This window comes from Pseudophryne corroboree, chromosome 3, assembly GCF_028390025.1.
Source record: "Pseudophryne corroboree isolate aPseCor3 chromosome 3, aPseCor3.hap2, whole genome shotgun sequence".
In the NCBI taxonomy this organism is placed as follows: Eukaryota; Metazoa; Chordata; class Amphibia; order Anura; family Myobatrachidae; genus Pseudophryne; species Pseudophryne corroboree.
Genome location: NC_086446.1, coordinates 457842536 through 457867506, shown reverse-complemented (window position 1 = coordinate 457867506; position 24971 = coordinate 457842536). Strand labels below are relative to the sequence as shown.

General features: G+C 45.4%; 1 protein-coding gene across 1 annotated transcript in view; it reads left to right on the top strand.

The window, feature by feature from the left end:
- Positions 1 to 15709: 15709 nt before the first annotated feature.
- Positions 15710 to 24971, top strand: part of SLC16A5 (solute carrier family 16 member 5) — a 92731-nt gene continuing 83469 nt past the window's right edge. The window contains exon 1 of the mRNA XM_063960656.1: positions 15710 to 15788. The gene's annotated coding sequence lies outside the window, so the exon portion shown is untranslated. The remainder of the gene's footprint in view (positions 15789 to 24971) is intronic.

Sequence of the window (24971 nt, the reverse complement as noted above, 5' to 3'; positions counted from 1 at the left end):
ACAGTTGCCTCCCAGGAAGTCCCATAAAAATTCCCAGAATTCCCTGCATCCAAATCTATACTGTGGCTCTGCGCAGACAATCGGGACACGTGTGACAAAATATTGCACATTTGCGTGCATATTGCCACTTTGTCCACCTCTGAATTAGCTCAAGATTCAGCCCACGAGGGGCAAGGAAAAGCTATTCAATTAAATTGCCTTTTCACTGTGCCTAAAATCGGGGATTACGGTGTGGAACTCACTTATTCCGCGTAAATAGTAGAATCAATGGGTTTAACCCACGCATGAATCCCTGATTGTGCCATTTTCTCAGAATTGTTTCCTCAAAGCTCCTGACGCATCCCTGGACATTCTATGACACTCCCTTCCCCCCATTTAGGATGAAAACTGGAATTTTTTTTAATGATTTTCATTTCGGGAATTTTTCTATTTTCTCTGTATGTAATGACGTCCGAGTTCATAGGCCGTGCGGGATGTCGGCCGAATTCAGACATTTTTTTAAAGGGGCAATCACTTACAAGACATGGTTTTGCCTTTAAAAAAAATGGCCCGCGCGGCTGCCAAACTCTGGCGTCATTACATCCAGCCCTATGTCTTTGTTTCAATAATTGATTTGTTGCAGATATAATTTGACATTCCAGTGCTGAGATTTTTCCATGTTTCAAACACACACACACACACACTTATATATACACCACTGGTTACACCCCCATATCAATATCCACACCCCGCCATGCTGGTCACACCCCTTGCAGCGGCACACAATAGGCCCTTTATAAATTTCAGCTTCAGGCCCACGAGGACCTTAATCTGGCACTGCTAAGGATGACAGGCAAGTACAATTTATTTCCAAATTTATCAATACATTTTTTTTTATCCTAGGGACCATGAAAAAATGCTGATACTCTTAGGCATACTTGCCTACCCTCCGGAAATGGCCAGGAGACTCCCAAAAATTGGGTGCCCCTCCCGGCTCCCCGCAAAGGTGGGCAAGTCTCCCGCAGCGCCGCAGCTCCCTCGTAACCCCCCTCGGCCACTTACTTGCAGAGCACAAGTGGGCGGTCCAAGGGGACAGAATGACACGATAACTACTGAATCGCGCCATCGCAGCCCTGCCCCTGCTGTATAGTGTCTGTAATATTGGTATTGTATAGTGGGGCATGGCCACAGTAATGCTACTGCAAGCTCCATGCCCCCTGTGCTGCCTCAACTACACAGCCACACCTACGTCATGCCTCTATGTGATGACAGGCCCGACCTCCCCTCCCCCTGCCGTGCCGAGCTGGCTGCCCTCTCCTGGAGGGTGCAGCCATAAAGTTGACAACCTTGCTCTAGGGCACTGTGATTCAAGAAAGTTTGGTAATCACTGGTATATAGTGTTTTAGTTTAGTTTCTGTGTGTTACACAGTATATTAGTTAGCTACAGCTCTATTCATTATACCTTAATTTTGGCAAAAGTAGGTGAAAATTAGCATTAAGGGGCCATTTATTACAAAGTTAATACAGGAGATATCATGTATATCTCCTGCTTACATTCCAGTCCTGATCTGGCCCAGTGTCAGAGCCGAAATAAGTAGGGGGCACAGGGGGCATGCAAGCTGGGCTCCTCTCTCTTAAGCAGCCCCTAGATTTTAGTTACAGCTGCACTCCAGTGCAGACCTGTATTGCAAGCTGGATAAACTGAAAAGTAGAGGGAAGGTGGAGTCCTTGCAGGTGATGGGACTACACACGCACACCACTGTACAGTCTGCATTGCAAGTAGCATGGGAGAAAGGAAGGGAGGAGCTGCTGCAGACAGTGTACTCAGAGGAACAAGGAGATACTCCAGCCAGCAACTTAAATGGGGGGGGCCCCTATATTGTTTGTATGTATGCATGCTTCCCAACATCGTAAAATGTGGGAGTGGGACTAACGTGCACCTGAAAAGGGGTGTAGCCTATATGAAAGTGGGCATGGCCTCACGACAGTGCTGAACTCATGAGCCACGCCCCCTTTTTCTGTCACTGAGGGGGCATGCCCTGTGCTCTGTGAGCTGCTGGCATGCCCCCAGTTCCTCTGGGGTATATTCAATAAGAGTCGGGTCCATTCCGACATGCAGTTGTCGGAATGGACCCGACTGTCGGATTTGGCCGTTCCCTGTGTCCTGTCCTGCTGCTGCTGTCAGCGCTGCGGGTGCGCTGACAGCAGCGGCAGAGGGAGCTGTCAGCGGCGCCGGGGGTGAGGGGGGAGAGGTCAGTGGCGCTGGAGCTGAGGGGGAAGCGGGATGCTGTGCCGGAGGTGAGGTGATGTCTGCGGCGCCGGGGGGTGAGAGAGCAGTGGAGGAGATGGAGCGGACGGGGGAGGAGAGAAGGAGACGGGGAGCAGCGGAGGCTCACGGCAGCGTCCACCCGGCTCCAGCAAGTGGGACGTCGCTTGCTGGAGCCGGGTGGACGCTGCCACTGGGTTCCTGCTGTCCCCGCTGCTCCCCCGTCTCCTGCGCTCAGGTCACTTATCTCAATCCGACTTTTTTTAAAGTCGGAATGAGATTGTTGGAAACGAGGCTAAACCCTGTCGGGTTTGGCCCCGCTTCCGACAATGCACGCTGATACTGCCATATGTCCAGTTCAGTGGTACTGCCGTATAAGTCCAGTCAAGTGGTACTGCCATATAAGTCCAGTGGTACTGCCGTATAAGTCCAGTGGTACTACCGTATAAAACCAGTGGTACTGCTGTATAAATCCAGTCCAGTGGTACTACCGTATAAGTCCAGTGGTACTGCCATATAAGTCCAGTGATACTGCCGTATAAGTCCAGTACAATGGTACTGCCGTATAAGTCCAGTCCAATGGTGCTGCCATATAAGTTCAGTGGTGCTGTCCTGTGCTGTATATTATTTACTCCAAATAAAGGGTTTATTAATATTTAATCCAAATAATTTTTACAGTAGCACCATCTCACAAACGCCAGCTCGTTCCTAAGCAGGCTACGCTTTGTATCACCGGTTTCTGTAAGAGGCACACCGCTGACAACCTCTTACAGAAACTGAGGGACATCATCGCACAATGGCTTTCCCCACTTAGACTCTCCTGGGGATTTGTGATATTGGACAACGCCACCAATATTGTGCGTGCATTACATCTGGGCAAATTCCAGCACGTCCCATGTTTTGCACATACAATTAATCTGGTGGTGCAGAATTTTTTGAGAAATGATAGGGGCATGCAGGAGATGCTGTCGGTAGCCCGAAAAATTGCGGGCCACTTTCGACATTCAGCCAATGCGTGCCACTCCTAGATGGGCCAGGTGTTTGTGCCGCACACCTGCATCGCTTAGCTTAGTCATACAGCTACCTCATTGCACCTCTTTTACTTCTTTGCATGATGTGCTGTTTGTGACCTAGTTTTTGAAAAGTGCCATCCTGTCTGCCACTGCAGTGCCACTCCTAGATGGGCCAGGTGTTTGTGCCGCACACTTGCGTCACTTAGCTTAGTCATACAGCTACCTCATTGCACCTCTTTTACTTCTTTGCATGATCTGCTGTTTGGGGCCTAGTTTTTGAAAAGTGCCATCCTGTCTGCCACTGCAGTGCTACTCCTAGATGGGCCAGGTGTTTGTGCCGCACACTAGTGTCGCTTAGCTTAGTCATACAGCGACCTTGGTGCAACTTTTAGGCCCAAACCAATATTGTGAGGTGTGAGGGTGTTCAGAATAGACTGGAAATGAGTGGAAATTAATGTTATTGAGGTTAATAATACCGTAGGATCAAAATTACCCCCAAATTCTGTGATTTTTAGCTATTTTTATGTTTAAAAATAAAAAAAAATCATCTAGATCGAAAACCAAAACCCGAAAGGGTGGTTTTGGCAAAACCTATCCAGATCCAAAACACAAAACACGATAAGTGCCTGCTGCACATCTCTAGTTTTATTGTATCCTGTTTTACAGACATCAAACTCCAGTCCTGCTCTTAGTTTGTTAGATCACTTTTATTCTCACATGTTCACTGAAGTCTCCTGCTCTAATGCTCCTAATGTAATATATGTAAAGGAGTTGTTGATATATTATTTGTATTGACTTCCTTGGCCCCTAGTATCTGTCACACAGTGGAATGTGAAATCTCTTTATTTGTAAATGTAGATGACAGACAAATAAACAGCACAGAGGGACTAATTCAGACCTGATCGCAGCAGCAAAATTGTTCTCTAATGGGCAAAACCATGTGCACTGCACGGGGGGCAGATATAACATGTGCAGAGAGAGTTAGATTTGGGTGGGGTGTGTTCAAACTGAAACATAAATTGCAGTGTAAAAATAAAGCAGCCAGTATTTACCCTGCACAGAAACAATATAACTAGTATATCTCAGACCTTGCTTCATAAATGTACAAGTATATGAAATATCCATACATCTCATTCGTACTGTAGCTTTGCATGTCTTTTGCTGATTTATTTTTAGACATAAGTGGACCTTCAAGATTTATTTCTGTTTAATGATTATCTTTGTCTCCAGCCTTGTACCATCAATCCTGCTTGTGGAGCGCGACGTCCGTATTTTGGTGTGGGCGCTGTGCTCCACGTAGCATGACAGCATTTCCGGTATGGGCGGTGCGCTCTGTGGAGCGCAACGCCACTTCCGGCGTGCGTTCCATGGGGCGCAATGTCACTTCCGGCATGCGCTCCACGGGGTGCGACGTTGTTTCCTGACCCAGGACGTTTTGTGGATGCAAGATGACGCATCCATGGCTCACAGGGTCAGGGAGGGTCATGTGACCACGTGCGGGTGGATTAAAGCCCGGGTTATTATATACCTATTGGAGAATTACGATCATGTGATCGGAGATGATCACATGATGAATAGTTCTAATAGATTTGTTTAATTTTATACCTGTTTCTAAGGCGCCCTACACATTAGGCGATGTGCCGCCGAGGTGCCTGACGGCCGATACGGCCGACGGGCGACCCGGCGGGGGGGGGGGGGGGGGGGCAGTGACGGGGGGAGTGAAGTTTCTTCACTCCCCCCGTAATCCGGCTCCATAGACGTGCAGGCAAATATGGACGATCTCGTCCATATTGGCCTGCATGCACAGCCGACATGTCACCAGCGATGAACGAGCGTGGGGCCGCGCATCGTTCATCGCTGGTGACTCCACACTGCACGATATGAACGTTATCTCGCTCATTAATGAACGAGATCGTTCATATCGTGCAGTGATATCGGCATGTGTGTAGGGCCTATTAGCCTCATTTTTTTTTTTTTAAGTTAGAATTTTTATTGAGAGTGATCAGTAACCAAAACAGTAACAATAACAAAATTGTACAGGTTAGGGATGTTGAACATGAGGACAAAAAGTTTACATACCAAATCAGAACAATAGAGACAGTTCCATGATAATATAGGCCAACAGGTATTAGCAGTGTGCGCCCTGTCTAAATCCAAACGCGTACATGACCAGTCTCATTTTATTTTTTAGTTATAGTATAGAATCTATACCAAAACAGAGTATAATCCTGTGAAGAGTAAAAGCAAGAAAGAGAAAGAGGAGGAAAGGAGAGAAGAAGCAAGAAAACATATATTAATAGAGGGGGAACGTTGAGAAAATTACATATAAGGAAGCAAGAGGTTGGGAACAGTCCACTGTATTGATAACAGAGGGGGAGACAACAGAGGTGTTAAAGGTATTCAGGGCCGTTTCTAGACAATTTGGCTCCCAGTGCGAGATTTCAAAATGCGCCCCCCCCCCCCCCCTATTGCTGTAAAAAAAAAAAAAAAAAAGTGTGCCCCCCCATATAGCCATAAAAAGAAAAAGCATGCGCGCGCCGTAGGCGCGCGCGCTCCCGACAAGGGTGTGTGGCCTGATTAAAATGGGCGTGGTCTCATTAAAGTGGGCATGGCCTCATCTGATATCATCACACCCACCACAGTACGGAAAAAATAAAAATGTCCCCTTTTTACACATTACAGCAGGCAAGTGTCCCCATATTACACAGCGCGGCAGGCAGGTGTCCCCATTTTACACAGCGCGGCAGGCAGGTGTCCCCATTTTACACAGCACGGAAGGCTGGTATCCCCATTTTACTCAGTACGCAGGCAGGTGCCCCCATTTTACACAGTACGCAGGCAGGTATCCCCATTTTACAAAGTGCAGCAGGCAGGTATCCCCATTTTACACTGCGCGGCAGGCAGATATCCCCATTTTACACAGCGCGGCAGGCAGATATCCCCATTTTACACAGCACGGCAGGCAGATATCCCCATTTTACACAGTACGCAGGCAGGTGCCCCCATATTACACAGTACGCAGGCAGATGCCCCCATATTACACAGTACGCAGGCAGATGCCCCCATATTACACAGTACGCAGGCAGATGCCCCCATATTACACAGTACGCAGGCAGGTGCCCCCATATTACACAGTACGCAGGCAGATGCCCCCATATTACACAGTACGCAGGCAGGTGCCCCCATATTACACAGTACGCAGGCAGGTGCCCCCATATTACACAGTACGCAGGCAGGTTCCCCCATATTACACAGTACGCAGGCAGGTGCCCCCATATTACACAGTACGCAGGCAGGTATCCCCATATTACACAGTACGCAGGCAGGTGCCCCCATATTACACAGTACGCAGGCAGGTTCCCCCATATTACACAGTACGCAGGCAGGTGCCCCCATATTACACAGTACGCAGGCAGGTATCCCCATATTACACAGTACGCAGGCAGGTGCCCCCATATTACACAGTACGCAGGCAGGTTCCCCCATATTACACAGTACGCAGGCAGGTGCCCCCATATTACACAGTGTGGCAGGCAGGTATCCCCATATTACACAGTACGCAGGCAGGTGCCCCCATATTACACAGTACGCAGGCAGGTTCCCCCATATTACACAGTACGCAGGCAGGTGCCCCCATATTACACAGTGTGGCAGGCAGGTATCCCCATAGGCAGGTGCCCCCATTTTACACAGTGCGGCAGCGGCAGGCAGGTTTCAAGCTGAGGAGAAGGAAGGGGGAGAGAGAGAGAGAATACTTACGTCTTCCCGCTCTTCGGTCCCGCCGCCTCACGTCCCGCGCCGGCCGCCTCCTCCTTCTTGCTTCTCCTTCTCGCCTCTCCCGAGCGCTCCTGCTCGGGGGGCGGGGCTTTGCGGAATGACGCGTTTGCGTCGTGACGTCACGACGCAACGCGTCATTCCGCGAAACTCCGCCCCCCGAGCAGGAGCGCTCGGGAGAGACAAGAAGGAGTAACTAAGTGCCGCGGCGGGCGCCCCGTGCAGTTGCACGGCTCGCCCGCCCCTAGAAACGGCACTGAAGGTATTAGTATTAGCAGAGTCCGGGCATCAATAAAGAGCGTGTGAGGTACCAAGGAGACCATATGTTGTGGAACTGGGCCACAGTGTTATTCCTCAGGCTTGTAATGTATTCCATACTGGCTATATAGTTAATCTTGGACATCAGTAAAGCCTTGGAGGGTGGTTTATGGTCTTTCCATTAGCCTCGTTTTTATAAATAAATATATTTGTTATGTGAGTTATTAAAGGATTGCCTTCTGGTGTTAAACATATAATGATTTTGTCAAAGATGATAGGATGTGTTAGAATTGGGATAACATGTGCTTCTGATTGTCCCTTGATTATAAGGGTATATATAGTCTGATAATTGAGTGCTGGATTTATGCTCCTGAGGAAGCTGGCAGCCATCAGTCCAGCGAAACGCGTTGAGCTACACCTGGCAGGACCACAAGTGCGGTTTCCCTTCATCCACATCTCTGGCGATATTTTTGGACTCTTACACTTTCCACCGGATTTAATACCAACACAAGTTCTGCAGCAGACCGGACCTTCCCTATATGCTAATGGGATCTTCAGTGTAAAAGAGATACCTAAGGGACTTCTCCGGAACAAGTCTGGTAAATCAACTTGCACTTATTGAACTTGTGAGCATTGTGGAGTAAGACTCCTAGCCAGTTTAAAGTGGACAATATCTTCTGAAGGGATCACCAATGGTACCTTATTACAATCCAATCAAACCCTTTTAGCAATTGCTTAGGTTTGCACAAATAGGAATAGAATCATTTGTTTTAAATGTATGTGTAATACATTTTTATCATTTGTTTTTTAACGTATTGGTCTAAGTGTCCATTATCATTTGAAATATCAGCCGGCGCCAGTATATCTTTCTCTATTCTACAGAAACAATATAACCCACCTAAATCTAAATCTCTCTGCACATGTTACATCTCTCCCCCTGCAGTGCACTTGGTTTTGTGCATTAAAGAACAATTTTGCTGCTGCGATCAGATCTGAATTAGGCCCAGAGTCGCATGTAAACCAAAGTACATAACGATATGTAAAACAGTAAATCTATGGCGCGTGGAATGGTACAGAGATCCTGAAACTATAAAATGAGTACACAAACAAACAAAGATAATGGATTATGTCAAACTACCTATTTTTTACCTATTTTGCACAAGGCTGAACCAGCCAGGGGGGGTAATACCATGGCAGGGGAAACACTCAGTGTGGGGTCCTCCTGCCATAGCATTAAACACCCCCCCCCCCCCCAAACCAGTCAGCCCAGGGTTGGCATTCCTCAGAAAGTGGGGACCCAAAAAAGTTAAATGGGGTCCCCCCTCCTGAGCAACAATCAGCACTGGGCCCGTAGTCCGCCTGTAAAGAAACTAGAAACACAGACACCTAATGTGGTAATAGTTTATTTAGTTGCACCTTCACCTGGGGGCGGCGGCCTTTAAGCTCTTTTGCATGGCCACCGCATCCCCAGAGCTTCCGGCGTCTTCACCTATGGGGGGCGGCGGCCTTTAAGCTCTTTTGCATGGCCGCCGCCGCCACAGGGTTTCCGGCGTCTTCTATCTTCAGGAGGTCTTGCCTGCTCCCTCCCAGCCGCCGGATTGACCGCCGCTACCTCACCGCTGGCTTATATAAGCCAGTTGAGGGGGCGGGGCCGATGACGTGGCGAGCCGTGATTGGCTCGCGGCGGCCATATTGAATTTCAAAAATGACGCTGTGGCACCATTTTTTAAATAGGAAGCCGCTCTCTCTTTCGGATCCAGGTCTGCCGCCAGCCACCCTTTCTCCGCCAGGTCCCGCCGCCATGATGCCCACCACGTTGCGCCGCCGCATGTGCCCGCTGGCCAGCGGATCCACTGGATCCGCTGGTCCAATCACAGCTGGGGGACTGATAGGTGCGTGCATTCAGGTGGGCTGAATGCACGCCCCTGTCATTGACGAACCAGTATGGATGCCGCTTCCCCATACAATTTCTATGGGCTTTTACAGCCCATGGCTTCGCCCTGCCCCCTGCCCGCCCCCGCTACCCGAACTTTAGTGTTGGCAGCGGGAGGCACCTCTCCCGCTGCCTCCCAGCCCAACATGCAGGGATTTTCATGGAGGGGAAATAATGAAAACAATAAAAGAAGACCATTATCACAGAATCTGTGTTATAAATATCTTCTTTGTATTATTTTTATTATTATGACAGGGGAGGCACTCCTCTCCTGACAGCACGTCCCTGGTCCATGTGCATGCAGGTGCTGGGATCTGTGAGGCTGCCGGTGGGCGTCTCAATACATTCTCAGGCGGCTACAGCATTAGCATTTTTTTGCATATTTGCTACGTATAGGAGCGCAGCTGTGAATGCATTAATGTACATCTCTGAGTCAGGCCACAAGTCTAACGGTGCGTACTGATTACATTGTGCCCGGAGGCATGTGGTCAGTGTCGGCCCCACCTGCACACACTAGATTTTCTTGCGATACCGATCCTGCGGGACCATGCATCGGCATCACAAATGCATATACACAGTTTGATATGCACTATGTTTCCATGCGATATGGACTATATAGTCCATATCGCACAGAAAATCACACTGTGTGTATGCAGCTTTAGAGGTAATGCTCTCTCCTAGGATTCAGCTTGCTGTTTTGCTTGTGTGTAGTCTTAATCTCCCACATAGGCGTGCGCAGCACATTTTATTAGGGGGTGCACCATCAGAGGGGTGTGTCTAGCACCACCTTTTGGGCATGTCTAGCACCATCTATTAATGGTCAACGCAATATAAAATATCCACCCTTGTACCAATCTTAATAAAGCAGATACATTGTCAGATGTTGTTGTGTGCACCAAACAAACACCCCTGAAGGCACTCACTGTAATTACACTGCTCCTCCTCAGCCTGGTCTGGCTCTTCCTCTCTTTCCCCTGCAAGCTGCAGCAGCTTACTTACAAGTCAGTCACTCACTGACACTGACAGTCGCAGACTAGTTAATGCTGCCGGAAAAACGAGAGATGTGTCAATGCTGCTGCCGACCGCCTGCCAGTATTGAATTTGTCTTCCTAAGAGGAACACTGGCTGCATGCTGCTCCTCATCAGTGGCTGGCGTTGGCATAGCGTAGAAGGAGAGAGGTGGGCGTGTGGCGGGTGTGATGGGTGGGCGTGCGAGCAGCATGACGTAATCACATCACATCACGCTGTTTTTGTATATGGAAGTGGAGGCAGGAGTTTGAAAGCCAGTGGCAGTGGCACCCTTGATTAACCCAGGCGTCCGGTCAGTAATGCAGTCCTGACAGGGTGCAGCGCAGAGGGGACAGTAACCAGCCTGTTCGGCGATCGCTGTATCAGGCATGTGAGATAGGGGTGCCGGACATTAGGGGGTGCCTGTGCGCACCAGGCACCCCCCCCTGCGCACACCTATGATCTCCCATGAATGCTATTATTCTGCTGAATATCCACATATGCCAGCTGGAAGAATCGTTCTGCAGCTGGGAGATTATGGATTGTCAGAATAATACTTTCTTTGGAAAGCAATAGAAAAGTCATATAGAGTGGAACCCCAGCAACTACCGACCATTCCAAGTGCAGAATTTGTGTCCACAGAACTTGAGTCTTAGTGGAAGACTACAAATATGTGTCCTCTGGATGTGTAATTAGCATGGACTGCCATCAGCAGCTGTACTTGTGGACACTGAAGTCTGGCTGGGGATTTAGAGGTAATGGCCACAGTGACTAATAGGTCTACATCTAGCATTGTGTTAACCCTCTGGCACTGTTACGTTATCATGTGTTTCTGTACGTAGTGTTTCTTTTAATAAAGCATATTTATGCTTTTTTCTACCGGGTTGCCTGTATGATCTGAGAACCCGTATCCTCACAAGACTTTTCAAGACGCTATATGCCCTCCAGACCGGAAAACCCAAGTGTGGTTGGCATACACAGCGAAGCCTGGGCCATGGGTGAACTAACCTTGCCACAGTTTAGCCCTGATCACATGTTTAGCTTTAAAAAAGGATTCACAGGGAATCTACTAACATTGTTTAGAACCTATCTGTTATGCCCCCTACACACTCGGCGATCCGCCACCGAGCTCCCCGACAGCGGATGCAGCCGACGGGCGACCCGGCGGTGGGGAGGGGGGGAGTGAAGTTTCTTCACTCCCCCCGTCAACTGGCTCCATAGCAGTGCATGCTAATATGGACGAGATTGTTCATATTGGCCTGCATGCATAAGCGACCCGGCACCAAAGATGAACGAGCGCAGGGCCGCTCATCGTTCATCATTGGTTCCTACACACTGAACGATATGAACGAGTTCTCATTCATTAATGAACAAGAACGTTCATATCGTTCAGTTGGATCTTCAAGTGTGTAGGGTCCTTAATTTTTTGAAATTTTTGTAAATGTTGTAATTCTGGTAACACTCTGGAAAGTTTATGGGGCTTGTAATGTTTAACAGCCAGTAACCAAAGAGAAAAATGTTGCCTACCCCTGGTGTAAACAATCGGAAAAAAACACAGGAAAAATTAAAATGACTTCGGCCAACATTTTCTGTAAAACAAAACAAAAATACCAAAAGTAATTGGCCAAAGACATAAAAAATATTTTGTAATGCATATACAAGAAAACAATAAAATGACAGTGATAAAAAATAATAATATGATAATCCAGTTCAATTAAAATGATTTCCTATTCTGTCCTGACATTAGCACTATTGATTTCAATGTGGGTGAAGAGAATCCGTGTCCTTCCACTATAGTGATCTTCAGGCCTTATTCAGGTTGTTTAGCAAATCAAAAAAGTTAGCAACTGGGCAAAACCTTGTGCACTACAGATGGGGCAGATGTAACATGTGCAGAGAGAGTTATATTTGGGTGGAGTGTATTCAAACTAAAATCTAAATTGCAGTGTAAAAATAACAATCTAAAATCTAATTTGCAGTGTAAAAATAACCAGTATTTACCAGGAACAAAAACAATATAACCCCCCCAAATCTAACTCTCTCTGCACATGTTATATCTACCTCACCTTCTGTGCAACATGTTTTGTCCTAGTTGCTAACTTTTTTGGTTTGCTAACAAACCTGAATAACCACCTTCATCTGGTACTGTTTGCTGCCGTTGCTAGAAAGTAAGGGATCCAGAGACTTCTCAGTGTAGACTTGGATGAAGAGAAATCTATCTGAAGTTCATAGCAGGTATACAGATGATTCCAAATTGATTTAAGTAAAATGAAGTACAATCACTTTGATATGGAAATAAGATCGCTATGGCGCAATCTTATTACGCATTTTGTGGGTGCACTGAACGCGTTATTGGACTGGGTTATGCTGGGATGTTTCTGATGTAAATGACTGTTTTTGAAAGCCCATGCTGTTATTTTTATCTTGATAAGATCCAGAATCATAAATAGGAAATGCAGTTAATAATCCGGCTGTCGGGATACCGGCGCTCAGGATCCCGATACCGTAATCCCAACAGCCGTGGAAATACCGGCGGTCGGAATTCCAACACAAGCCCCGTATTCCCACTCGGGTGGTGGTCCACGCCACCACCCGTTGGGGAATATAATAATGTGGCAAGTGAAGAATGGCAAGCAAAGCTTGGTGACTGCAGCGTGCCCGCAAGGGGACCTGCTGTGCTCTTACCGTCGGGATTCTGAATGTTGGGATTCCAGCATCGGTCTCCTGACCGTCTGTATTTCATACCGGATCCATAAATAGAGTTGTCTCCTTGCGGCTACTGTATATTGACTTCAGTGACACATTTTCCTCTATTGATGTTATTAATAAAATTGCCCCATAGTAAGTAATTGGTCTCACCTGGTCTATAAAATATTTCTATGGGGAGAAAAAAGCAGCAATAGCAGAGCTACCTTAACAATACATTAACACTTGGTGAATAGGATATAAAAAATGTCAAAGCTGTGATAGAAAAGTGACTTAGATGCAAATACCATAACAGTTATAAATATTGTCAAAGTTCACTACAAGTTTTTTTTTACCGATTGTAACAAATGTGCTTCAACTATGTATTTGTTGTCATAGAAATGCAGATTTATATAAATATTATATAAAATTATGCATATGTGGCCATATTATTATTTATTTATTTATTTATTTATTTATTTATTTATTTATTAACAGTTTCTTATATAGCGCAGCAAATTCCTTTGCGCTTTACAATTGGAAATAACAATGATATAACAAAAAGGGGTAATTACAGACAGTCATAGAGGTAGGAAGACCCTGCTCGCAAGCTTACAATCTATAGAAATTACATATTAGATATTTGGAAATTAAGCCATTGTGAACCCTCTAAATTCTCTTTCTGCTTGGGATCTGTTTTTAAAAAGATCAATTACACTTACTTGGAAATTCTCTTAGGGGTCAATTTATCAAAGCCAATCAGCCTTACTGTAATTCCTGCATAAATGGTATGTTTTGCAGGATTTAGGGTTATGCCTATTTATCATATATTTTTTCTTTTTTTCGTTTTTTTTCTTTTGAATCTAAAACTGGTATCCTGTCTTCCAGTTCCATTGTGCGAGTGAGAGCCTGTAAGCTGGCACAAAACACACAACCTGGCACCTAACTGGCCTGTCAAGTAAGAAGGCTACTCTTACCGCTGCCAACTAATGTGTCACTAGTGTGTGGCTTTTTCTTGATAAATACACAAAAAGGATATTTTTTTATATTTATGCACAGCATGACACATGCCACCAAGAACGTGTGACATTAAGCCTGCAAAGTGGGTGCGGGGCAGTTAGGCAGTGTCGGACTGGGGCGTGAAGGGCCCACCGGGGAATGTAATGGTAGGGGCCCATGTTTAGGGGTTCTGTAAGTCTCGAGAGGGGGTGTGGCCAGCCGTTACATTGGTTTGCCTAACCATTAGTGAGTGCATGGGCTGGACCCCTTCACAAATATATAAATACTGCTAGTGCGTGCATGATAATGTACAAGATAAATATTGGCAATGCACTGTAGAGAATACACCATAGTTCTGTGCTGTATAATGTAACATATGTGTAATGTATAATTCAAGAGCACAGTCTGGACCCTGATCCCTAGAGGAGGAGATGGACCCCCAGGCAGTGGGCCCACCGGTGGTTTTCCCTGTACCCCTGTGGGCCAGTCCGACCCTGCAGTTAGGTAGCCAGGCAAACAAACAAAGAGGAAGGGGGGTGCAAATCCCCACCCCCAAAGTAGCCAGGCGCAAGGCGTGTCCTAAGGATTTGTATACCCCTCCCTGCAGCCTGAAATATACCCTTAGGGTTATATGACAATGCTCTATCATTTCCTGTGGTTTCATATAGTAGCCTATATCTTTCTGCACATGACAAATATTAGTCATAAATCTGCTTTTTTATGTTTACTGTTTGTACTGTGCGCAAGTCCAAAGTAGCCCCCCTAGCATTGCTGCTTAGACTCGTTGCTTTATTTGGTTTTTATTGACTATCCACAGAGCCGTAGGTACAGTATTACCTATACCTGCCAATGGGGGAATTGATTAGCTGGAAAAGTTTTGCTTGGTCCTCGCCAAGCCAAACTACTGTGTCACTGGGCACGCATGGGCATTTCCCAGTGACAGTTACACTGTGCTGGCAGAGCTAGCCAGATAGTGAAGTTGCTGCTAGTGGAGTAGAGAAACCCCTTGAAGAGGGCTCTGAAAAGATTGGTGTATTGTGGTGCTACTAAAATCTATATTGCTGCCATAAGCTTCAATACAGATTTTCAGATACCACATACTGACCCCTAGAACATCCAAACAGTTCCCAGGACAGGCTCAGTTTTTGCTTCTGGGAATATTCCCATCTCAGATTTAATAGCAAGCATAAACACTGCTTTAGAAATAGTTTATAGGTATATGAAAGGAAATATGATAGAATGTAGAAATTACCACACTTGACCTATAGTAGTTTACTGTTAAAAGAAAATGTGTTTAGTATAATCATGGCATACATTATGCTCTGCATCTACAAGTATAACATAACAGCAACACAGTTGCTCAGTGCTCATTTCAATCAAAACTGAAATGTCTCCAACACAAATCCACCAACAGCACCTCAGGTTTCATATGAACTTGTGATTGAGTTTCATTTAGTTTTGTGCAATAGCTCCTGTTGGGCTCTAACGTGTTTGTCCAGTGTGAAGCAATGCCAATCTTGTTCTTCCTATTAACTTTTGGATTGCTTCTTTGCTAGTTCCTATAAACACATATCTCCCTGTGGCCATTAACCCTGAACTTCACTTTCCTGTACATTTTTTTCCGGATTTACTTTCTTCATTCCATTCTCCTATTACTCCGTCCGTTAACCCATTCCCCCTCTATAAGAGAATTTTAGTTACACTCCTCCTAATCCTGTTTTCCTCCTTCTCTCTACTCTTACTCTCTAGAGTCTCCACCCCTTTCCTACGTCTGTCTCTCAGCTGAATTCTGTCTCTGTTACAGGATCTGCATGCTACTACCCCTATCTACTGACTGGTGGGACAGAGGCAACTTAGAGGGTGAAAAGGACAGGTGAGCCACACTAAAGAAAAGGTCACTATGTGGCAGACATATGCACTGGCAGACTGAAGCATTACAATTTATAGAAACTTGTAGTTTATAGAACAATTCATTTTTAATGACAGACCTTTTCTACTAGCACATCTTTTTATACTCCACGTATCTGTTTTAGAATAACTATTATGTTACACAACCATATCTTAAGAAATCTGTATCTGAACTGTTGCTGTATGTAGTAAGTGGCCATATCTGCTGACTCATATACATAGGTATGTGTGTATACTACAACCTTAACCCATTACATACCAGGGGTTTTATATGGGGGCAATTCAATTGTTACGCAGGAATTTCGCTTCTGAGCTACTGTAAGTGCTATTTAAATAATTCCTGTGACATATATTATGTTGCGCGAGAATGAAGGGGATTAGTCTCGTTAAGCAGCTTCTCCCATCTTATGTGCTGGGCGCATGCAATGCAGTAAGAACACATCTGGCACTAGTAACCAGCCTCAAAGCTATAATGAATGCGGATTTCTGCTTGCACCTCAGGAGGGCACGAGCATAAACCCGTCATAAATGCAGTCTCGGGGCTAGTCGCAGGAATTATACCCCTTTCAGACTAGCATAAATTTCCTGGGTTATTGCACGTGACCACGCAACAACCTGGCGTCCCAGCGTCCCGGCATTTCATCCCAGGTTGCAACCGGGAGTTGAAGCCAGAATCGACCAAGGATGCGGTGCAGTGTGAACGGTAGGCCAGTGTCAAGGTAACCCGGCACCCGTTCTGTGCATAGGAGAAGGCGCTTGGAGATGATCATCTCAAAGCACCACCTCCTGTAGCATTGGTGGTGATGTTGCAAGTCCTAGAGCTGGGTGTGACCCGGCTCTGCCAATCTGTAAGAGGTATTAAATGGGGTTGGTATCACGTGGTCACCATACCGACAACGATACCCGGCTTTTAGATGCCCGGCGGCTGGGGGGGGGGGGGGGGAGGGTTGAGCGCAGCGAAGCCCCTTCAGGGTTCTACTGCAGGTTCTATTCTCACTCTATGGGTGCCGACTGTAGGGATTGTGAGGGACGGGATCCTGGCGTCAGTATTGTGACCAGCGGTCTTCTGACCGCCGGTCACATAACTACATCCGATTAATTGAATAGCTCACAGCACATAAGCCTGAAGCTAAATTCCTGTGTAAGAATTGAATCACCCCCTATGACTAATAAGCAGTTTTTTCTATTTTATTTTTATCACAGGTAGTATATATAGTTTAGTAAGCATCACAAGAGGAAAATGGACAGAAATATAATATATATATATATATATATATATACAAGCAAATTCTGGCAGCACTCCCAGGTATAGGTACTAAGTCCCGGTGCCCTCCTAGACCCGCAGAGCCACGAGTCAATAATACAGTCCACTGTAGGCGGCACTCTGGTTTGCATCTTTATTACCAGAGTGCCGCCTACAGTGGACTATATATATATATTCAATCCGAAGAAAGTTTGAGACTGTTATTTGAGCGCCCCCTATACATCTGCTAGTTCATCTTTAAATTTCTGGTTCTCGACTGGCAAGAGGACCTGCTATTGGGGATTGGCTGCCAAAATTTCTCCAAGGACTTTTATGCCAAAAGGCTACACATTTAGCGCAACTGGTTATTGTTTTGTTATATATATATATATATATATATATATATATATATAAAACTTACACTTGGACTGGCACTCCTCATAAGCGTAATGTAATGCTCCGGTGCCCCCAGAAGAAAAGGGTGTTATCAAATGTAGAAAACATCTGCGGCACTCAGAGGTTTAACGAGGTAAAACGTGTATTCACATCAGTATAACAAACCAACGTTTCGGGGCTCGCACGCCCCTTTGTCAAGGTGATACTAGGGGATTCACAGCGTCGTAAGGGGCTACACCGTCTTAGCCCTTGCACACCTTTGTGGCCTGCAATACTTTTATTATATGGAGTAGTACCTCCAATCATAATTGTGTGAGTGGTTAAATACTGCATGGACAAAAGGCGTGCGATGGTTAAGGGGTCGAAGCCCCTTGTAACGGCATGAACAGCGCACGCAGGGCCTGATGAATCACCTAGTAGGTGCTGTGGTTGGGGGAGTGGCGGGCGTGGGGGACACATGGATGGGGACCAGGGGTGCCGCGGGTGGGGGAGTGGTGGTTGCAGGGGTGCCGCGGGTGGGGGAGGGGTGGGTGCTGAGGGTGGGGGAGGGTGTTTGGAGCAAGGGGGGTGTGGGGGTGCCGCAGATGGGGCCTGGAGTTACTGCGAGTGGGGAGGAGCGGGTAATGCTTCTCCTCCTGGAAGCAGCTAAGCTGCTGTCCTCCCTTTGGCAGTGGCTCTCCCGGAGATTCGCACAGCAGCCAAGCAGCCAGTCACTATTGTTAGCGCCGGTGTCCCACCGCACCGCATTACAGGGAAGAAGATGCACTCAATAAACTACAGCTCCCAGCAGCCCTAAAGGCCGGAATGCCTTGGCACTAAGGGCTGCTGGGTGCTGTATTTTATTTAGTGCATCTACTTCCCTGCAATGCGACGCGTTGGGACATCGGTGTTAACAATAGTGACTGGTTGGCAGAACTGACTGACTCACTGTATCAATGTAAAAGGTGAGAGTGCTGTGCAGTGTCAGTGACACTGCACACCCACTGCACTGCACAGCACTGTCACCTTTTACATTCCTACGAGCAGCAAAAAAAGGAATAAAAATCATAAACCAATGTGGCTTAACAAAAAGATAAAGGAACTTATGGGCAAGAAAAGGCGAGCATTTAAAAAATACAAATCTGACGGGAAAGCGGAGTCATTTCAGCACTATAAGGACTGTAACAAAATATGCAAAAAGGAAATAAGAGCGGCTAAAGTAGAAACTGAAAAACTAGTAGCAAAGGAAAGCAAAACGAATCCCAAAAAATTATTTAAATACATTAATAGCAAGAGATTAAAGAAGGAGACTATAGGCCCTTTAAAAGACAAGTTGAGAGTCTTAAGCAAAATTGATAATGACATAGCGGACACACTAAATTAGTTTTTTTTTCAACAGTATTTACTTGAGAGGACCCAATTCAGGGACTAACACACAATCTCAATAATGAAAATATCCCACTGATAGGTACTTATTTAAGCGAGGAGGTAGTGTGTTTCTGATTAAAACATTTAAAGATTAATAAGTCACCGGGCCCCGATGGAATTCACCCAAGGGTTCTAATGGAGCTTCACTCTGAACTTGCAAAACCGCTATTTTTGATCTTTAAGGATTCAGTAATATCAGATATGGTTCCCAAAGACTGGCGTATAGCGGAAGTAGTGCCTATATTCAAAAAGGGAAGTAAAGCTGAACCAGGTAATTATAGACCAGTTAGTCCTACATCTATAGTGGGGAAAGTATTGGAAGGTACTCTAAGAGATAGTATTCAGAAGTTACTTGAAGCCAAAAAGGTTATTAAAAGGAATCAACATGGATTTGTGAAGGACAGATCCTGTCAAACCAACTTACTTGGCTTTTATGAAACAGTAAGTGCAAACCTCGATCAGGGTAAAGAGGTGGATGTAATCTTTTTAGACTTTGCCAAAGCTTTCAACACTGTACCACACATGTGACTTATCTACAAGCTACAAGAAATAGGGCTAGGAAGCACAATATGCACTTTGGTCAAAAATTGGTTAGATAATAGGGAGCAGCGCGTTGTGGTTAATGGATCTCTTCAAATTGGACTGAAGTGCTAAGTGGTGTGCCAAAAGGCTCAGTATTAGGACCGCTATTGTTCAATATTTTCATTAGCGACTTAACAGAAGGTATAGAGAGCATGGTGTCAATTTTTGCAGATGATACCAAATTGTGTAAGGCTATAAATACAGAGGAAGATGCCGAGTCTCTTCAGAACGACTTAGTTAAATTAGAAACATGGGCAGCCAAATGGAGAATGCGCTTCAACACAGACAAGTGTAAGGTAATGCACTGTGGTAACAAGAACAAAAATAACACCTACATACTAAATGGGGTAAAATTAGGGGATTCTGTACTGGAAAAGGACTTAGGTGTCCTCATAGATAGCAAACTAAGCAGCAGTACCCAAAGTAGGATTGCAGCAAAGAAGGCTAATAAGATATTAGCATGCATAAAATGGGGAATTGATGCAAGGTATGAGAGTGTTATACTCCCGTTATATAAATCACTAGTGAGGCCACACCTTGAATACTGTGTACAATTCTGGGCACCATACTACAAAAAGGATATCCTGGAGCTATAAAAGGTTCAGAGGCGGGCGACCAAACTAATTAAGGGCATGGAGACGCTGGAATACGAGAAAAGGCTTGCAAGACTAGGCATGTTTACACTGGAAAAGAGGAGACTAAGAAGGGACATGATCAACATCTACAAATATATAAGGGACAATACACAGAGCTTGTGCAGGACCTGTATTATCATCCTTTATTTATATGGCGCCCCAAGGGTGCCGAAGCGCCTAGCAAAATACATAAACAAATGAGCAAAACAAGAAAATAGCGACTCACAGCACACGTTTCAGTGCCTAGCCAGCACTTTTTTCAAGGCTAACATGTGTGAATTACAAACAGGAGGACTCAATGAGCTTACCTTAAATTTGTTGTAACCACCTTTTCGGAGGTGAGCCGTGGGTATCTGCTGAGCTCCATCTCCGAGGCCCACCGCAGTACAGCTGAGGGAAGACAAGCAGCATATGTAAATTTCATAATGTAGTAACACAGTCACTTGCATATATAAACAGTGTATCATATCTGCTGAATATAGGGGGTCATTCCGAGTTGTTCGCTCGCTGCCGTTTTTTGCAGCGCAGCGATCAGTTAATAAAAATGGCAAATCTGCGCATGCGTATTCACCACAAAGCGCACGCGCGACATACGGGTACATTGAGCATCGTGGTTTTGCACAGGTTCTAGCGACGCTTTCATTCGCACTGGCGGTCGCAAGAAGATTAAACAGAAAGTGGGAGTTTCTGGGTGTCAACTGACCATTTTTTGGGAGTGTTTGGAAAAACGCAGGCGTGGCCAGGTGTTTGCTGGTCGGGTATCTGACGTCATTACCGTGTCACACATCGCAGCAATCATCGCACAGGATAAGTAACTACAGGGCTGGTTTTGTTTTGCACTAAATGTGTTTGCGTTCGCACTTCTGCAAAGCGAAAATACACTCCCCCGTGGGCGGCAACTATGCGTTTGCACGGCTGCTAAAAACTGCTAGCGAGCGAACATCTCGGAATGACCCCCATAGTCTCCCATGATTGGGAACATAAAACACAGCTTGAAAGGAAATATACACTGTAATTTTTTGTGTCCAAATGTCCTGACACATGACAACGGATCCAGGTACATAAATAAATAAATAAATGCAGATTGTAATTAACTAATAAAAGGTTAAAAAAGTAAAAGATTTACAGGGAAAGTGGAATGGTAGCTACACAAAGATGCTCCAACTAAACCTCTCACTTAGCTCTGCAGACTGGATCGTATTTAGGGTGTGTATCCATAAAGCCTCCAGTTTAAGGAGGCGTTTATTTCTATCCCCCCCCCCCCTCCCTAATTGAGGCTGGTATATGGTCATTATGTATATTACGTAAATCTGTATGAGAGTGGTGGGCATCAAGAAACTGGTTGGTCAGCCACTTTCTTAAGGAGAGCTGCCTTAATGGCAGATCGATGCAATGCCATTCTGTCCTGATCTGATCTGACTGTTTTACCCATGTAATAATAACATGGGCAGATGATTAAATATACTACATGGTAGTTAAACATGATAACACATGTCTGATATTATATCTGTGCGGAATGGGAGGGTGCTTAAAGGACTTCCCCACTATCATATGTGTAGAGTTTATGTAGAGGTTATACAATGTAGGCATTTGTAACATCCTGGAGCCCTCTGCAAGAACTGGCTTTGAGTAGAGGGAAAAGCTGTAAATCCTGTGATGTCCGTGTGGACCACAAAGTGGATCACGGATGCTGCATCCTCTTGTGAAACAGGCCATAGGTCTTTTCTTACTTAAAGATTTTAGGTGGACATGTACTAAGCAGTGATCAAAGTGGAGAAGTGAGCCAGTGGAAAAGTTGCCCATGGCAACCAATCAGCTTGAAAAAACATTTATAATTTAGGCAGTATGGATGGTGTAATGGTTAGCATTACTGCCTCACAGCACTGAGGTCATGGGTTCGATTCCCACCATGGCCCTAACTATGCGGAGTTTGTATATTCTCCCCGTACTTGCGTGGGTTTCCTCCAGGTACTCCGGTTTCCTCCCACAATCCCCCAAAAAATATACTGGTAGGTTAACTGTATCCCAACAAAATTAACCGTAGCATGAATGTGTGCGTGTACATGTATAGATTGTAAGCTCCACTGGGGCAGAGACTGATGTGAATGACCAAATATTCTCTGTAAAGTGCTGGGGAATATGTGTGCGCTATATAAATGACTGGTAATAAATAAATATCATTTGCATACTATAAACATATACAGAGCAGCTAATTGGTTGTCATGGGCAACTTCTCCACTGGCGTACTTCTCCACTTTTATCACTGCTTAGTACATGTCCCTCTTAGTTCATTATCTGTGGCCACTGTAGTCCATAAAGCCCTAGTAGCCCGTTGTACCACAGGGCTGTGCTGTATTGAACTCCATTTTCCATGGGATGGTATATTTGATATTCTTAGACTTGGAGCAAAGTAATTGATCCCTATAAAGGTGGAGTACTTCCATTTTTTTTTTCTCAGGTATTAAAGTCATACGCCCTCGATACAAATTTCATCTTGTCAAATCCTCTAATGGTTTCTTCCTAACTACTAGAGATATTGTATATATATATATATATATATATATATGGAAGGAAGGAAGGGGGGATGAGGGATATATAGCGACTATAGTGTTAATAAAATGTAAAATTGCCAATTCTAAAAAGACTATTTATTGACATAAAAATTACACGTAAAAGAAGCACATATAAAAAATGGGACAATAACACATACACAGCTGGACTAAAAACACTTAAATGAAATCTTAAAAACTACAATAAAAGCAAGTAAAATGGATTATCCTTATCTTAGGTAGGTATAGGAAAATAATTTAAATTGGTCCTAGATCACCAATCCAAGGCACCCCTGCAAGTGCCCAGAGGCACCCAGGGTACCTAGGCACACAGTTTGAGAACCACTGTCCTAAAGGGTTTTATATAAAACAAATATTAGCCAATTAACAGAATGAATATATTCAGTGTATGACCATTTGGTAACATTCATCATGGCAATCACAATAGAATATGAATCTATCAGAGAAGACCACAGCACCTCCATGGCCTGCCCCCAAATCCAGGAAATATTTAAATGATGACTACATTAAGGGTTTCCATCTCTAATGCTAAAGACTCCCACTCTGGCAACCAGGAACCTCAGCACAGGGCTAGATTAAAAGCCACATGGCCATAGAGCTGATAATGATCAAGGACACAGGGGCAGACGTATTAAGCCTGGAGAAGTGATAAAGTGAAAGGTGATAACGCACCAGCCAGTCAGCTCCTAACTGTCATTTTTCAAACCAAGCCTATAACATGGTAGTTAGGAGCTGATTGGCTGGTCCTTTATCCCCTTCCACTTTATCACTTCACCAGCCTTAATAAATCTGCCCCACAGTATGAGAGGGATCAGTACTAAATCCCGCTGGACGGGAAGCGGAGGAGCTGTGACTCATGCTGTGTGTGTACCCTCCCCCCCCCCACCCACCATAAACCAAAATATCTCCCCAAATAGAATAAAATAGAAAAAAATGCATAATTTTGTGAGAAAAGCAGAAATATAATTTTTATACTTCGGATTTATAGCCAACTGTGTAGGAGGCTGGTCATCATCATGCTGTCATGCTGATCAGCCCATGTTTATGTGAAGGCCTGGAGCTGTAGTCCCATCCGCCCCATTGTTAATATGGCCTTGCCTCAACAAATTTTCCTGCTTTCCTCATGACCACATAAATGGTCCATTGCTTTCAGCATGCACAAAAGTGCCTGTGAAAATATTATTATTGTTTATTTATATGGCGCCACAAGGGTTCCGTAGCACCTAACAAAGCACATAAACAAATGAGCAAAACAAGTAAAACAGCGACTTACACTAAAAGAGAATGTAGGACAAGTACATGGTGTATAAACATTGCTGCATCAGGGGACATGGCACTGAAAAAAGCATCAGGGTGGCAGAAACCGAGGAAAAGCACACGAGGGGAGAGGGTCCTGCTTGTGAGAGCTTACCTTTTAAAGGGGAAGGGCAGATAGACAGCGGTGACAACGATGGGGTAGAAGTGAGCATGGACCAGAGGGTTAAGATGAGAGACGGCTGGTTTTGATGAAGAAGTGGGTTTTGAGAGCCTGTTTGGAGTTTTGTAGAGAGGCAGAGGGTCTGATAGGGAGCAGTAGAGAATTCCAGAGGTAGGGAGCACCATGGGCAAAATCCTGGAGGCAGGAATAAGGGAAAGCAATCAGTTGTCAGGAAAGACAGCCTGCATTTGTAGAGCGAAGAGGGTGGGTGAAATAGTAAAGGGATATGGGGCCTAATTCGGACCTGATCGCTTCTCTGCAAATTTTCAAAAGGTTTGCGATTGGATAGTCTCCGCCCACACAGAGTGAAAATCCGCCCCGTGCAAGTCTGCGTAGCCGTGCAAAAAGCTTTGCAAGCGCCGGCCAGCTGCAAATCCGTTCGCAACTCACTCACCATCTAATGATTTTTCCAGACTGTGCAATCTGTGCGTAGCCCAGGGCTTACTCCTACAGTGTGATAGAAACAGGCTGACCGGGCCGGAGCTGACGTCACACACCTTCCCTGAAAACACTTGGGAACGGCAGCATTTTTCCATGCATACCCAGAAAACCACCAGTTACCACTCCCAAGCGCCCGCTTCCTGTCAATCAGCTTGCGTTCGCCAAGCGATCAAAAAACACGCAGAATTTTTTCGCAGCTTGGCCTTGCGCCTATGCATTACGATCCGTACATATGGGCAGTTGTTCGATAATCGTCCGCCTTGCGATTTTGCACAATATCAATCAGGTCTGAATTAGGCCTATGGTCAGATATGTGAATGGAAAAAGAATGTGTAAGTGCTTTGTAAGTGAGTGTGAGAAGCTAGAATTGGATTCTGAAGGGAAAGGGGAGCCAGTA